A 13,748-nucleotide genomic window follows, 5' to 3' on the forward strand; every position below is an offset into this window, starting at 1 on the left:
AAGCGCCAGTGTTATTTCTTCCCCTGTGATACTTTCTCCAGTCACCAGCGAGTGCCCTGCCTTTTATCCCCTCCTTGGGCAGTCTCCATTGCCAGGCATGGAGCACTCAAGCCCCTCTGCTGCTCTGTTGCCACACTATGCCTTCTAATGAATTTTTCATGTGTTGCCTTTTTTCAGTTAACTCAGCCTTGAAAAGAGACAAAGACAGAGCTCTTCTCTCTCTGTAGTGTCCAGAACTAAACTATTTGCTGTTTCCTGATGCTTCCTAGAAGTTGCTCTGAGCTGAAAATAACCCACAATTCAGAACTTCTTCATTCTGTAGCTGATGTGAGAATATACCTTTAGGCATCAAATGGTCTGGGTAGAAGTCCCTTTTCTTGCTTCTTAGTGTAAGGTGAAGTCCCAAGTACAGTTAAAAGCATCAGAGAAATGAAATAGGAGCCATCAGCAGGTTCAGCAACCCTTTTTCATAGCTGAGGGAAATAAACTTACTCTGTGGATGGCAGGAGCTCTGCAGCACTGTGGAAGTGCTCTGTAAAAAGGCTGAAGGTTAGAGCTGGGATTCCCAGCCTGTGTCAGTGTCTGTGCTGTTCACACAGGATCCTGAAACATTGTTCAGCTGGGTTTGGCAGCTTATGTGAAAGTAGTTGTATTCTGTTTGCCTTTTATAACTTTCTCCTAAAGGTGGATATGAAAAAAAACAAACCCACAAGCTTTTTTGTAAGAGTTTGTGCAGCTTTAATCCAAAGGCATCCTTGGCCATATGTTTTTATTCTGGTTGATGCAAGCTTTTGGTGAAGGCATGTCATAAATACCTTCATTCCCCCGCTGCTCTGATTTATACTTCCCTTTTTTCTCCTCGTTAGAGAAAGCAACACTCTGATAAGATTCCTGCTTTTTAAAGCTCTTGTTAGTGACTGATGCAGGCTGAGTGCCCACTGTGAGCCTTGTGCTTCCCAGAAAAGCTTTCTGGTACTGGCTGGGGCAGCAGTGCTGATGGCATCGACTTTGTGGGCTTTTTTTATTCTAATGGTGACTTTCTATCCATTTTCAGTACTCTGCTTCGTGCCCTCAGGGATATCTCTGCAGAGCTTCCTCCAGTGGCCTTCTGGTCCCAAGCAGCAGGGATAGGAGAAAGGAAGCAAAAATTCCCCTGAATTTATAGTGTGTTTGGGAGATTTATTTGTGTGTTGTAATTTTTTCAGGGGCTACAGTAACAGCTGTAGAACAGGGTTAAAATCCTGGCAAACAGTGCAGTTCTTCCCAGTTTCCAGGAACATGCCTCTTGTCTGGAATAAATAAAAGTTTATCAGAAGAGAGTGGCTTTATGGATGTCCACTCAGGGTAAAGTGCATACAAAGCTGTCCTTAATGGAAATGAGGTACAGAAATACCAGGATGTTCTGTATTTTAGGAGAGAGACCAAGTTCCTTTTTCATGGGAGGATTATGTGCTCCGTTGTGACATCTTTATTTCCCTTTAAAGACTGTTGACATTACTGCTTGTTTTTATTTCTGATAAATAACAGCCCTTTATGAATCTCAACGACTACGTTGTCTTCTTTAATATTCCTTAATTTGCTTTCCAATTTTGTCCACTAACAGTCTTCATTTCCCAAAGTTGGATCTAAATGCTGACTGATAACATGTCTGACTTTGTGCTCATTAACTGGAAGGGAGGAGCACAACTAGCTTGGGAGAAAGTGCCTCAGCAAACTGGGAAACTGGTGCTAGGTTTATAAATGTACCACTCTACCAGTGCCTAAAATTACTGGATATCTAAATATATATCAAGTACACTTAGCTGGACATGTCTTTCAGAAGTTTGAAGCAGGTGAAGAATATGTGCCTATTTTCTGGCTTTAATTTGAAATCAGTGAGGCACCAAACTGTTTTATTTAGCAACAGTATTGACCCTGACAAAAATACCTTTCTGCTTAGAGAAACATTGATTTTTATGTATTTATCCCGTTCTCCTGGGCTGCACAAGCACTTGAATGAACCTCTTGGCATCCTCCAGCTTTGCTTAGAGATGCTCCTGAAGTGAGAAGTGATGTCTTGTAAATATGAGTGATCAGGCATGTTGTGTAAATTGTTAATACTAAAAAATTGTTAATGACTTGCAGGTCAGCTGAGAAGGTCTGTGCAACTTAAAGCTGAATAAATATACACCAGATTTTGAAGCATGTGTCCTTAGCTCTTCTGAGTATCTGTTTCATCAGTTGCTTTGTATAATGCATTCTGTTCATACCTTAATGTCCATTAAAACAGACTCCAGGAATCTTCCTGGGTTTGTAGAGAATCATTTGGTGTGAGTGAGAGGTTTCCTGTACTGAACTGTCACAGAATCTCAGCTCCGTAACCAGGTTTGTGTGGCAGTCCCTTTCCAGGCCACTTTTCCTCTGGTTTTCCTGCTCTGTACATTTGTTGCCTTTGCTGATTTTGGTTATGAAGAACAAAAATAGTTTCTTAAAGAATTTGTCTTTACCTTGCTGTTTTTTTTTCTCCAAGAGTACCAACAAAAATCCCTGCATTTCACAGCTTGTCTGTGTCTTCCTCATGACATTACGTTGGACTTCTGGGGCAGAAAAATGGTTAACAAGGACTGATACATTCACCTTTTAACTTTTTGATTCCAACCCTTTTAAAATGTGCTGCTTCTTCTAGGAGGAGGATATTGTGTCAGACAGTGCCTCAGAAAGATAATAAAGTTAGTTTTAAAATACATTTTCTTTCTTGAAAACCATCAAGTAAATGCTGTTTCCAGTCCTTGAAAAAAATCCAGGTTTACCTGTTGATAGTAGGTATTTATTTTCCACAGGATTCACAGTCTGTAAAGCAGGTGGTATTATATTTACCTTCTTATTTCTAAGTCAGGAGCTTAATTTGGGGGTTTGCAGTATTAGATATGAGGGAACTTTTTGGCCTTATCTTGTCCTAATGCTAACCTGGTTTTTCAGAGAGCTGCCCCTGGGCTGGGGTGGAGGTGACTCCTCTGCCCCAGGTGGTGTGGGTGGCGCAGCACTGTGGACACCACAGCTGCAGGTCAGTGCTCAGAGTTTTCTGGGGGGCTGGTGAGGCCTTTTCCATGGTTTTCCTCTTTGTAGGAACATATTTTTGCTTTTTTCCCTTTTCTCTCCTTGTTCTGAGCGCTTGTGTAAGTAGAGTGTAGAGTGCTGAGGTCTCTGAGCAGCTGAAATGTCTCGTCAGCAACACACGTGTGCAGGTCCCTCAAGGATCATAACTGTGTCAGAGTGATGCTGGAGCTCGGCTAATTAGCTCTGCCTCTCAGCCTGAGTAATTAGCTCAGGTATCATGCTCTGCTGCCATGGCAACCAGGCTGTTTCCATTCTGGAGCTGCCGTGGGTATCTGCGTGGCTGTCTGCTTTGCCTTCTGTTATTGATAGTAAACAAACTGCAAACTCCACAGCACTCTGACCTTCCCACATTTTAGAGGCACAGAGCCATACTTGTGGAATAAATAGGTTTTTTTCCTCAGCAGAAGCAATTAGTGGTTGGAACAGCCTCTTGAGCTGTGAAAGAAAACCAGCCATCAAGTCCATGGGAGGAAAGGTTTCTTTTGCAGGGAAAAGCTGTCTCTCATGGTTGAAGAGGAAACTTCCTGACTGCTTTCAAGTGCACAGTGACGTTATTCCCATTCTTTCTCTCCCATCCATCTCCTTCCCTCTCATTTATTTTCTGCTAGGTAAGCCTAAAGCTGTACATTCTTCAGGAGATTTCCAGAAGTGGTTTGAGCAGTGCTGCCACTGCCTGCCTTGCCTTTGGCACGCAGCTCTGAGACATGGGTTGCTGATGGAACAGCACAGTGGAACTCCCTCCCTGCTCAGTGCCAGCAGTGCTGTGGCCTCTCTGGACTGGGGGGCCTCTCCATTCCTGGATGGGCTGTTTGCACTTGGCACACTCAAGTTGTCCTTAGGAGTAGCTGGTGAAGGAAGCAGATGAATTTCCTCTATACTTTGTTTCTCATGTGATTTCCCCCTCGGAATCTTGTCTGTGGGTTCTTGTGAGGGATCCGTGATGGATGAGCAGCCAAATTGCCCCTGTCAGCACTGATTGCTGGCCTTGCCTAAGGCTGGGGCTTGTCCCTGCGTACGAGCAGGGATCTGTGTATGGACTCTGCCCAGTGCCTAAAGCAGGACACCTTTATGGAATATTTCCTGTCAGTCAGGCACTTGAGGTTCCACACGCTTGTCCTGCTGGATTAATGTCGAGTTGTTCCTCACCTGTTCTAGTAAGAGCCTCTGAAAAATTGGTATTGAATGGTGCAAACTGAGTCAGTAAGTGCAGGATCTAGAGCAGCTTGTTGACGTGCAGGATGTGTGTGCAGACTTTTATCAGTGTCCTCTGTGCTTAATTAAGGGAAGCTCATGGACTTCTGCTTGGCCAAAGGAAATTGAAGGCTAAAACCAGGAAAAAGCACCATGAAGTATGGGCTGGAAAAGCAATGGATAAGAAACTGTTTGCTTTGCTCTTGGACAGGATTCCAGAAAGCAAATTAGCAAGGAAATAGTGTTATTTACTCTGATTAGTAATATTTTATAGAGGGTATAACATTGTAAATAGAGTAATGGCTTAAAAAGATCATTTATGCAGGGTTTTATTTGGTGATGGATGGAATAATTGTTCTCTACAGATGGATGTTATTGAGCATGGAAAGACTTTGATAAATATAATTTCCTGCATATGGGCCTTTTACAAAGAACTGCAAATAATGAGAAGTGTTGCTGACTTTGGCATGTGATAAAAGGCTTTATCTCTTCAGTCATTTATTAATAAGCTGGTATCATAAATATTTTGTATTATGAAGAAAGTAGAAAATTAAGCAATTCCTTGCAGTGAAGGCAGTGCTGTTGTTAAGGGTATAAAGTCTGCTTTCTTCAACAAAATCCCTTTTCAGTCTGATTATAGGGGAGAACTTGCAAAGTAAAGGACTAACATACAGTCTGAAAAATTATTATTTACTTGCACAAGATTTAAGTCATAGCAATGTCAAGGATTTATAAAATATTCTGTGTGCACAGTACACAGAACTAAAAACAACCCCAAAACTATACTAAGCAGTTAAAAACATGCCTTTAACCACATTCAAAAAGGGAAGGTAAGTCTGAAAGATGGAAATTGCTTCATTTTAATGTGTGGTGTAGATAAATGAGATCTGAACTTTGTACTTGTTGTTTCTGAACCTCGAGGTCATTTTTACAGTGTGTTTATCTTGAAATGAATGTTTATAAAGTTCAAACTGAAAATAAGATGCAAATTATGAACCAGCTCGGGTGGAAGGTAAGTTGGGTTGCCAGGCATGCATTAAATGTTTCAGCAGCTCCTTAAAGGAAGATAGGTAAGGTTAGAAGGTTCATAGGTAAGGTTAGGAAGTTCATATCAGACACTTGACAGTTCATATGCTTACATCAAAATCAGGGTTTTGTGAAGAAATACAAGTGATTAATATTTGTTGACATTCTTGAAACTAAAGCTTTGGCTTCATTGTATTGTTTCAAACCAAAAGGTTTCCACCATTGCTTTCTGTTTACTGCTGGATGGTGTTTGTATTTGCCATCTCATGTACTCTTTCTTCCTCACTAGTTCTTTTTCCTGTTCTTTAGCTCTTCAAAGAGTCTTTGGCTATGAGAAAAGTAGCTGCAAAATTGCTTTTTTGATTCCTTAAAGCTTTACATGTTCCTAACTCTTCTGGGCATGGGAAGCCTTGAAGAGTTACCATAAAACCTTGTTCAGATCTGGAGGTGTAGAACAGCATTGCAGGATTGCAGTGACTTTAGAGCCACCTGTGGACTGCTGGCATGTCTTTCCCAAAAGGTGTATCCTGCTCCTCTCAGAAAGAGTGGGAAAAGACCACAGGGATTTGCTTCCAGTGCAGGAGATGTGGATGAAGGGCACACTGGGTTGTGGGTGGAAAAGCTGACTGAAATACCTGCTGTGCTGAGTGACTGCAGTCCAGGATCTCTGGGAACTGGTGCAGGAACGACAGTTATTTAAACCACACATATTTTTCTTTATTACTTGCTACCTGAATATATTGAACTAGTCATGTTTCACATATGACAGCAGACCAAAAATAAGCTGGCTTAAAATCAGCTATTAACTCATTTATGAGTGTGAATTAATATAAACTTTCAAATAACTTAAAATCTATTGATTTAAATGACAGAACTTGTGGTACCAGAATATTTTAGAGAAAATGTATAATGTAAGGAAAGACAAATTACCTTTGAAATGAATTCTGCACTGCCAGCTCTGTGTAATAAGTTCAAATCTCTGCTGAAAATGAAAGCAGTCCTTGTAGGCCCTGAACAAAGTCTGTGTTCTGCTCCTGTGGGCTGCTAAGAAAGCTCAGAGCCTCTAAAATTCTTTTTGGCACTGCTCATTGGAGATAAATTGTGCAAGGCTTTCAAATACCACTGCTTGTTTTCCACTGTATTAATTTAATTACAGACCCATCGATCTGGGAGAGACAGAGCTGCTCCTGTGCCTGCAGAGGTTAAACTGAGGAGTCCTCGGCTCAGCGATGCTTTATTGCTGCAACCGTTTGAGAGAAAAGGAGCAGACACCTCTTGATGTTAATGATTCAGAACAGTCACTGTCTTACCAGCCAGACCTGGGCTGTTTCCTCTTTACTTATGTAAAGTGAAAAAACCTTTATTGGATTTGTTTTGTCAGTATTGTTCTAAGGCTTGTGAGGAAATGATGCTGGACCTGAGTTTGCCACCGGTGTGTCAGATACATTGCTGGGTTTGTTTTAGATGGCATGGACAGGAACTAACTATCAAAACAATCAAATACCACCAGATCTTAGCGCTTTCTGACTGGATTACAAATGGGAAGAGTCCTCATGGCTTTGGTCTTCACAAAGGTGCAAATTCTGCTGGAGATTGTCAGACCTTTTGCAGACCAAGTGTAGGAATTAAATTGCAAAAATGACATTTGTCTCAGCAAACACTGTAATCATGAGTCTCTCTCTTTTGCATTAAGGAAGCTGTAGACTTATTTAACGAAGTGCAGTGCTGGTACACTGCAGTAATTACTTCTGGAAAGAAAGAGATGGGGATGATTAAAAAGAACTGTATCCTAGGGGAAAACTCATATTCTCTGGCACAAAGAAGGTGGTTAAACCAAATCCAGTATTCTCTTAATCTGCAAGCATTCAACAGTAGCTGGATTTAGGGGAAAAAGGCAAGCTTGGGTTTCAGAGGAGATACATTGTAATTTGGAAAAAGTGGACTCTTAAGCATGTGCTGCTCACATTCACCTCTGCCTGCTGCTTTCCTTGTTCCTGTAGGTCTCCCCATCCTGCCTCAGCAGTCTCTGGGCTGAGCCTCCTGTTCCTGCCCTTTGAGTGGAAGTTACAGCATTTTCTGGCACTGCTGGGGTCAGTCACTGCAGGGCAGGAAGGTGTAAATGGCCTTTGCCTTGTGTTTCCCTCATTTGTGTGGAGCTGGAAGTGGTGGATTGAGTTTGGTACCTGGAGCAGCAGAAAAGGCTGTTGTACCAAAGTGCTCTTGGATCTCACAGGAGCAGAGGAGTTCCCTCCCAGCAGCGTCTGTGCCCTGGTTTAAACCTGGCTCTGATAACCCTCAGCAGAGCTGAGCCAGTTCTGGGGTAACTCACCAGCTCAGGAGCGAGGGGTAGAGTTTGGCATCTCTTCCTGTTCACACCATTAGCTTAAATTTCAGCTCAGAACAAGTGGCATTGGTGCCCTGCACCTGCAGCACCCGGGCCTGGGTGCAGAGGGGTGGCAGGAGTTGGGAGCACTTGGAGGTTCAGGCGCCTCTGATTAGAGCCTGTTCCCTCAGGAGCAGCCTATGGTGTTTAATAGGCACCATCTGTTGGGGGGATTGGCTTCTACCAACTCGTAAGGTCACCTTTGGAAATACCTTTGATGGAGTCATGTTTACTACAGTCTCTGCTGTGTGTTTTGGTTATTTCATCTTTATTGAAATAAGTGTTCTGGATAACTTAGAAGTATTTGCGACTTAAGAAAAAGGGCCTAGAAATACTTTTAGCAACTTATGAGAGTGAAAACTTACTGTAGAAATACGTAACTATGTAGATAGGGATGTAGTGGAATTTCAATTCATGGTGACAAAGATAATGGCAATTTTCTGCTCTCTCAATGCATCCATTTTTCCCCCTCTTAGATTCTTTAAGTCACTTTAATTAGCCATTCAAAGTGATTTTTTTTCATTGATGAAGAAAAGGCAGATGCATTTCAAGAAAAAAGCATCTTTTGATGTTAACAAAGGATTGGTGTTACTCCTGTGTGCTCACAGCCTGCCTTTTAAGCTGCTGGGTTTTTTCTTATGGTGGAGAAGACTGAAGAATAGAAAATGTAACACACCAAGTGGGACCAGCCTATTTCCACAGATGTCTGTAAAAACAGAAGTAATTTCTTGCAATTAGAGCTGCATTTCTCAAGAGTTCCCTTTTTCATTCCAAAGTTTTTAATCAAAAGAAACAGAGGATCTTTCCAATTAGGGCATGTGTGTTTCCTGTGGAATTCCTCCTGTAGGAAGTGGCTGTGTGTGCAGCAGTGCATGTGTAGGGAGTCCTCGGGTCCCAAGGGTATGGCTCACATGGCTCTTGTTGGACAGAGTCCTCAAAGCACTTCAGACCCTTTGAGACACAGAGGGGCCTGGGCTGCCCCACCAGCATCGCTGCAGCTGTGACTTGGCCTCTGACCGTGGCACCTGTGTCGGTTCTGGAGCCTGGCACTGCCAGGGAGTGCCAATGACAGCACTGGCTGGGCCAGGCAAGGTGCCAGTGACCTTCCTACTCTTACTGCAGGTCTTGTGAAAACAATTCTGTCTTACGTTTCTTAAGGTTTTACTTGTAGTTCAGTGCCAAATGCAGAATCTCACTTTTTGTGCCCCATTGGGAGCACAGTGGGAAACATTAAAATTCTTTAGAACCCTTGAAGACAAGTAATTTCTGGTCTGCAGTGAGGGGCTTATTCTAAAACTGCAACAAAACCAAAATGTTAAGTGATTTTAGCAGTTCATGAAGTCACAGACTGGTTTGGGCTGGAAGGGACATTATGGCTTATCCAGTCCCACCCCCTGCCATGGGCAGGGACACCTTCCACCAGCCCAGGTCATTCCAAGCCCCATCTAACCTGGCCTTGGATACTCCCAGGGATGGTGCAGCCACTGCTTCTCTGGGCACTCTGTGCCAGGGCCTGCCCACCCTCACAGGGAGGAATTCCTTTCCAACCTCCCATCTATCCCTGCCCTCTGGCAGTGGGAAGCCATTCTCTGTGTCCTGTCTCTCCATCTCTTGTCCCCAGTCCCTCTCCAGCTCTCCTGGAGCCCCTTCAGACCCTGGAAGGGGCTCTCAGGTCTCCGTGGAGCCTTCCTTTCTCCAGGTGAGCCCCCCCAGCTCTCCCAGCCTGGCTGCAACGGGGCTCCAGCCCTGGAGCATCTCCAGGGCCCCATCTGGACACGCTCCAGCAGCTCCACATCCTGGTGCTGTTGTTCCCCAGGGCTGGGGCAGCTCTGCAGGTGAGGTCTCACCAGAGAGGCAGAATCCCCCCTGCCCTGCTGCCCACACTGGGGCACCACCCCAGGGCATGGGGGACCTTGGGCTGTGAGCACAGTGTGGGCCATAGTCACTTCTGCACCCACCAGCTCCAATCCCATACACTGCCATATTTGCTTTTAAAGAGAGAGGAAAATAAATTCATCAGTTATGCTTGTCTAGAAATCGTTTCATCCTGATTTGAAATTTTAAGTCCTGATTAACAAAGGAAAGACTCAAACTGCCATGATTTCTTTATCCGAGTTACAAAGACTTTAATTTTAATGATGCAGAAAATGGGGCTGAGTTAGTTTGCTTTTTGTTCTCAAGTTTTGTGATAATGCAATATTGTTAATTTTTTTCCCCTGGCGACTGCAGGCTTGTGGGGCCATCACCAAAATAGCAAGGATTTGTGGGCATGGAGAGCAGAAATTTGACTTACTGGTGTGGAATGCAGAATACAGCTTATCTCATGTCATATTTGACAATTTATAACTGAATCCCTGGCTTAGAGTTTGATTTATGTTTACATTGGGAGTTACATAAACTTCTGTCAAACAAATACTACTTCTGCTTTTTCTGTTTGTACTGGGGAGTCCCCTGGAGCTGGGAGGATTTTGGAATCCTGTGTTCTGCTCCACTTGCAGCACTTCAGGAGAGTGTGGCACACAGGAAAGGCTCCAGCCCAGGCCCATGACAAGCACTTGCCAACCATTCTGTCTAATAGCAGTGAAGGGTGTTCTCACTCTGATTTGTTTGATACCTAATATTCAACCCTTTTCCCCCCTGGTTTCCATGGCAGCCAATAGCAGCAGGATTATACTTCAGTTGTGTGCTGTGTGGGGAAATCACTTCATTGAGCTCTCTGGTATATCATTCACTGGCGGCTTCCTTGGCATTTCTTGAGATGTAACAAATGGTTGTGTCTATACTTTTTCTGCCCCACATGGAATTTTGTAGAGACTTCTCATAACCCTCTTTTCACTACTCTTTTCCATTTCATTCCAGTTGTTTCTTTGTATTAAAAATGCATCAGTGAAGACCATGGAGAGAAGCTACACCCACCTGATGCCTCTGAGCTGGTTGTTGTCACCTGCTCGCTGAGGTGTGGCAGCCACCTCTGCCCCAGGTTTCTGAGGCAGCAGCACCGAGCTGAGCCCTTGGTGTGAGAACTTTGATGATAAGGGGCAGTGGCTGGGGCAGCCTCTCACAGGGTGTTATCAGAGTGGGGTCCTGACTGCTGGTGTGACCTGTCTGCTCCTGAGCCAGGCAGTGTGGCTGGAACACTTTATCTTGAGGGATCATTTGATTGCTCTGATACCTTCCTCAGTGATTTCTTTGTTGTGCCACATTGTATATTATGTATATAATGCCATAATTATGTCTTTAACCTCCTTGATTGGGATATAAAATTCAAGTTTAATACGTTTCAGGAAATAAAAATAACCAGAGGTTGGGGAAGGAAGGAAAAGTTTTGACAATTTCAAAGTAAGTGAATTGATCTCAACTGTGTAGTCAAGTAATATTAGTTTAGTACATGATAGTGTAATGAATATTACTATAGTACACCATGATTGTTAATTGTATTTATTGTAGCACACAGTATTAATGGTCGAGTTTACTTGCATTGGCTTTACTTCAGTTATCATAGGGTATAAAATCAAAAGCAGCACTGTGGACCAGGGTTAACACCAAGCTGTGGAGATGTGAGACAGGTTAGAGATAAACTGCAGGTCTTAGGTTTAGGTCTGGATTTAAGGTGCACAGGTGGATGTCCCCCACCTTGCTTTCAGGGAAACACACACAGAGCTGACCTTTCCAAGTGGCTCATGTTCCTGGGGTCCAGGAGGCAGAGCAGGCCCCGGGCTGCTCTTGGGAAGGGGCAGCAGTGCAGTCCCCACCCCAGGACTGCTCCCCTCTGCCGCCTGTGCTGAGCAAAGCTGGCACTTCCTTCTGGCTGCAAACAGGGCAGGATGTCACTGTGGGTAAAAATGCACTGACCCTTAGGTATTCTGAGCCTTTGATCTCATGGAAACAAGGTGATGGCAGGGACTGTGGAAATGGGCAGTCCTCTCTCTCCTCTGCATTTCTTTGTAGCTCTTGTCAGCCTGTAATAACAGCAAAAAAGCACTAAATGTCCTAGAACCACACTGGATTGGGTGGGAAGGGACCTTAAAGCCCACCCAGTGCCACCCCCTGCCATGGGCAGGGACACCTTCCACTATTCCAGGTCACTCCAAGCCCTGTCCTGCCTGGCCTTGGACACTTCCAGGGATGGGGCAGCCACAGCTTCTCTGGGCACTCTGTGCCAGGGCCTGCCCATCCTCACAGGGAGGAATTCCTTCCCAACCTCCCATCTATCCCTGCCCTCTGTCAGTGGGAAGCTGTTCCCTGTGTCCTGTCCCCCCATCCCTTGTCCCCAGTCCCTCTCCAGCTCTTCTGGAGCCCCTTTAGGCTCTGGAAGGGGCTCTCAGGTCTTGCCAGAGACCTAGAAAAAATTAGTTACATGCACAAATTCTCATTAATAGGGAAAATGCAAGGAGAGGGGGAAAATGAAACACCTGTAACAGTGTCATCAAGGAAGAAGAAGTAAACTTGTACCTTTAAATGCAGGAAAGTGGAAGGCAAAAGGAAGCAATTACAGATTCTGGAAATGACAATAATGTGTTCTTTGAGGGCACAGCGGAGCTTGGGGAGCAGAAGAGAGAGGCAGGCAGGGTCCTGCTCTGCTCCAGTAGCCATAACAACAGTGCTCTCTTACCTGAGAGCAGGTTGTGGGGCTGCTGCAGAGCAGTGGGGTCAGTGTGCTGCTGAGCAGGGAAATGCTCCAGTGGAACTCCAGTCTGGAACACTGTCCTTAGTCCATGGATAACATCCTTTGGTGCTTTTAGTGTGGACTGCAAGTCAGGTTTCACGAGGGAAGGACAACAAAGCCATTACTAGAAGGAGTCTGTGTTGTCAGGGAGGTACAGCTGAAAATGCAGCCATGCCCCCTAAAAATGGGAACTGTACAGAAAATTCAGCTTTATGGTTAAACTGACAAAAAAGAGCATGTTACAGTAAAGACTTCCAGACATCTTCAGCTGGTGGGACAGGAGAGGGAGCACTGGGAAACCTTCAAAGGAAAGTTTACCTGAAGTGCTGAAAGCTGGGGGGAAGTACTTGTTTGTTACAAAAAATATTGATGAAACTAAATGCTTTTTATAAAATAAAACATCAGCTGTAGTTTTTATTTAAATACTTTATTTTACCCGAGTATTGCTCTATGTTTTCCCACTTTAAAGATTTTCCCACCCAGCTGTAAGACACAGCCAGAGGAGTTGTGGGGCTCTGGTTACCCTGGTCATGGAAGGTGTTCCTGCCCAAGAACGAGATGAGTTTTGATTCCCTTCCAGCTTTCCTGGATTTCTGTGCTTCTGTGAGCAAGGTGGCTGCTTTATTGTGGGCCTTGCAGTTGGGGATCTGCAGCTGCAAGGTAATACAATGATGTATTTACACAGCCATTTTTAATTTGAGCCAAACACACCATTTCATCTATTTCTGGTGGTGAAATCTGTAAGGTAGAGGATCCAAAACAGTCTTAGAGGAGTTATAAATAAGGGTTTAAGCATTTTCCTGATTAAACCTGCCTTACTTGCAATGTTCCTCTGTGTTTTTTTATTTCCTTTTTCCTCAGCTCCTGATTAATTTTCCCCCTTGAGTCCACTATCTTTGTGTTAATTAATGTACTCAGACTCTCCATTTACTCTTGTATTTCAGCTGCTATTTATTACTATTTGTCTTTCAGCACTCTTTTCAGGACTTGCTGCTGTATTTCCTATGTAAAGTTTTGTGTTTCCAGTGTTACCGAGTTTATATAGGTGTATTTTTTTATATTTTGCTCTCCAAGAGTCCTTAGTGAATCCTAGACATGCACTCTTGGGAAACAACCTGTGTGTTTAGCTTCCCCAGTTTTCTGCTCCTTTTTCCCCATTTCCACTTTTATTTGTCTTAGAATAGAATCATAGAATCATAGAATCGATTGGGTTGGAAAAGACCTCCAAGATCATCGAGTCCAACCCTTGGTCCAACTCTAGTTCATTTACTAGATCATGGCACTCAGCGCCACGTCCAATCTGTGTTTAAAAATCTCCAGGGATGGTGAATCCACCACCTCTCCGGGCAGCCCATTCCAATGCCTGATTACTCTCTCTGTAAAAAA

General features: G+C 43.9%; 1 protein-coding gene across 6 annotated transcripts in view; it reads left to right on the plus strand.

Moving 5' to 3' along the window:
* STAG1 (STAG1 cohesin complex component) overlaps positions 1-13,748 on the plus strand; it is a 194,606-nt gene that overhangs the window by 88,148 nt on the left and 92,710 nt on the right. The window lies entirely within an intron of this gene.

The sequence above is a fragment of the Pithys albifrons genome, chromosome 11 (assembly GCF_047495875.1).
Source record: "Pithys albifrons albifrons isolate INPA30051 chromosome 11, PitAlb_v1, whole genome shotgun sequence".
In the NCBI taxonomy this organism is placed as follows: Eukaryota; Metazoa; Chordata; class Aves; order Passeriformes; family Thamnophilidae; genus Pithys; species Pithys albifrons.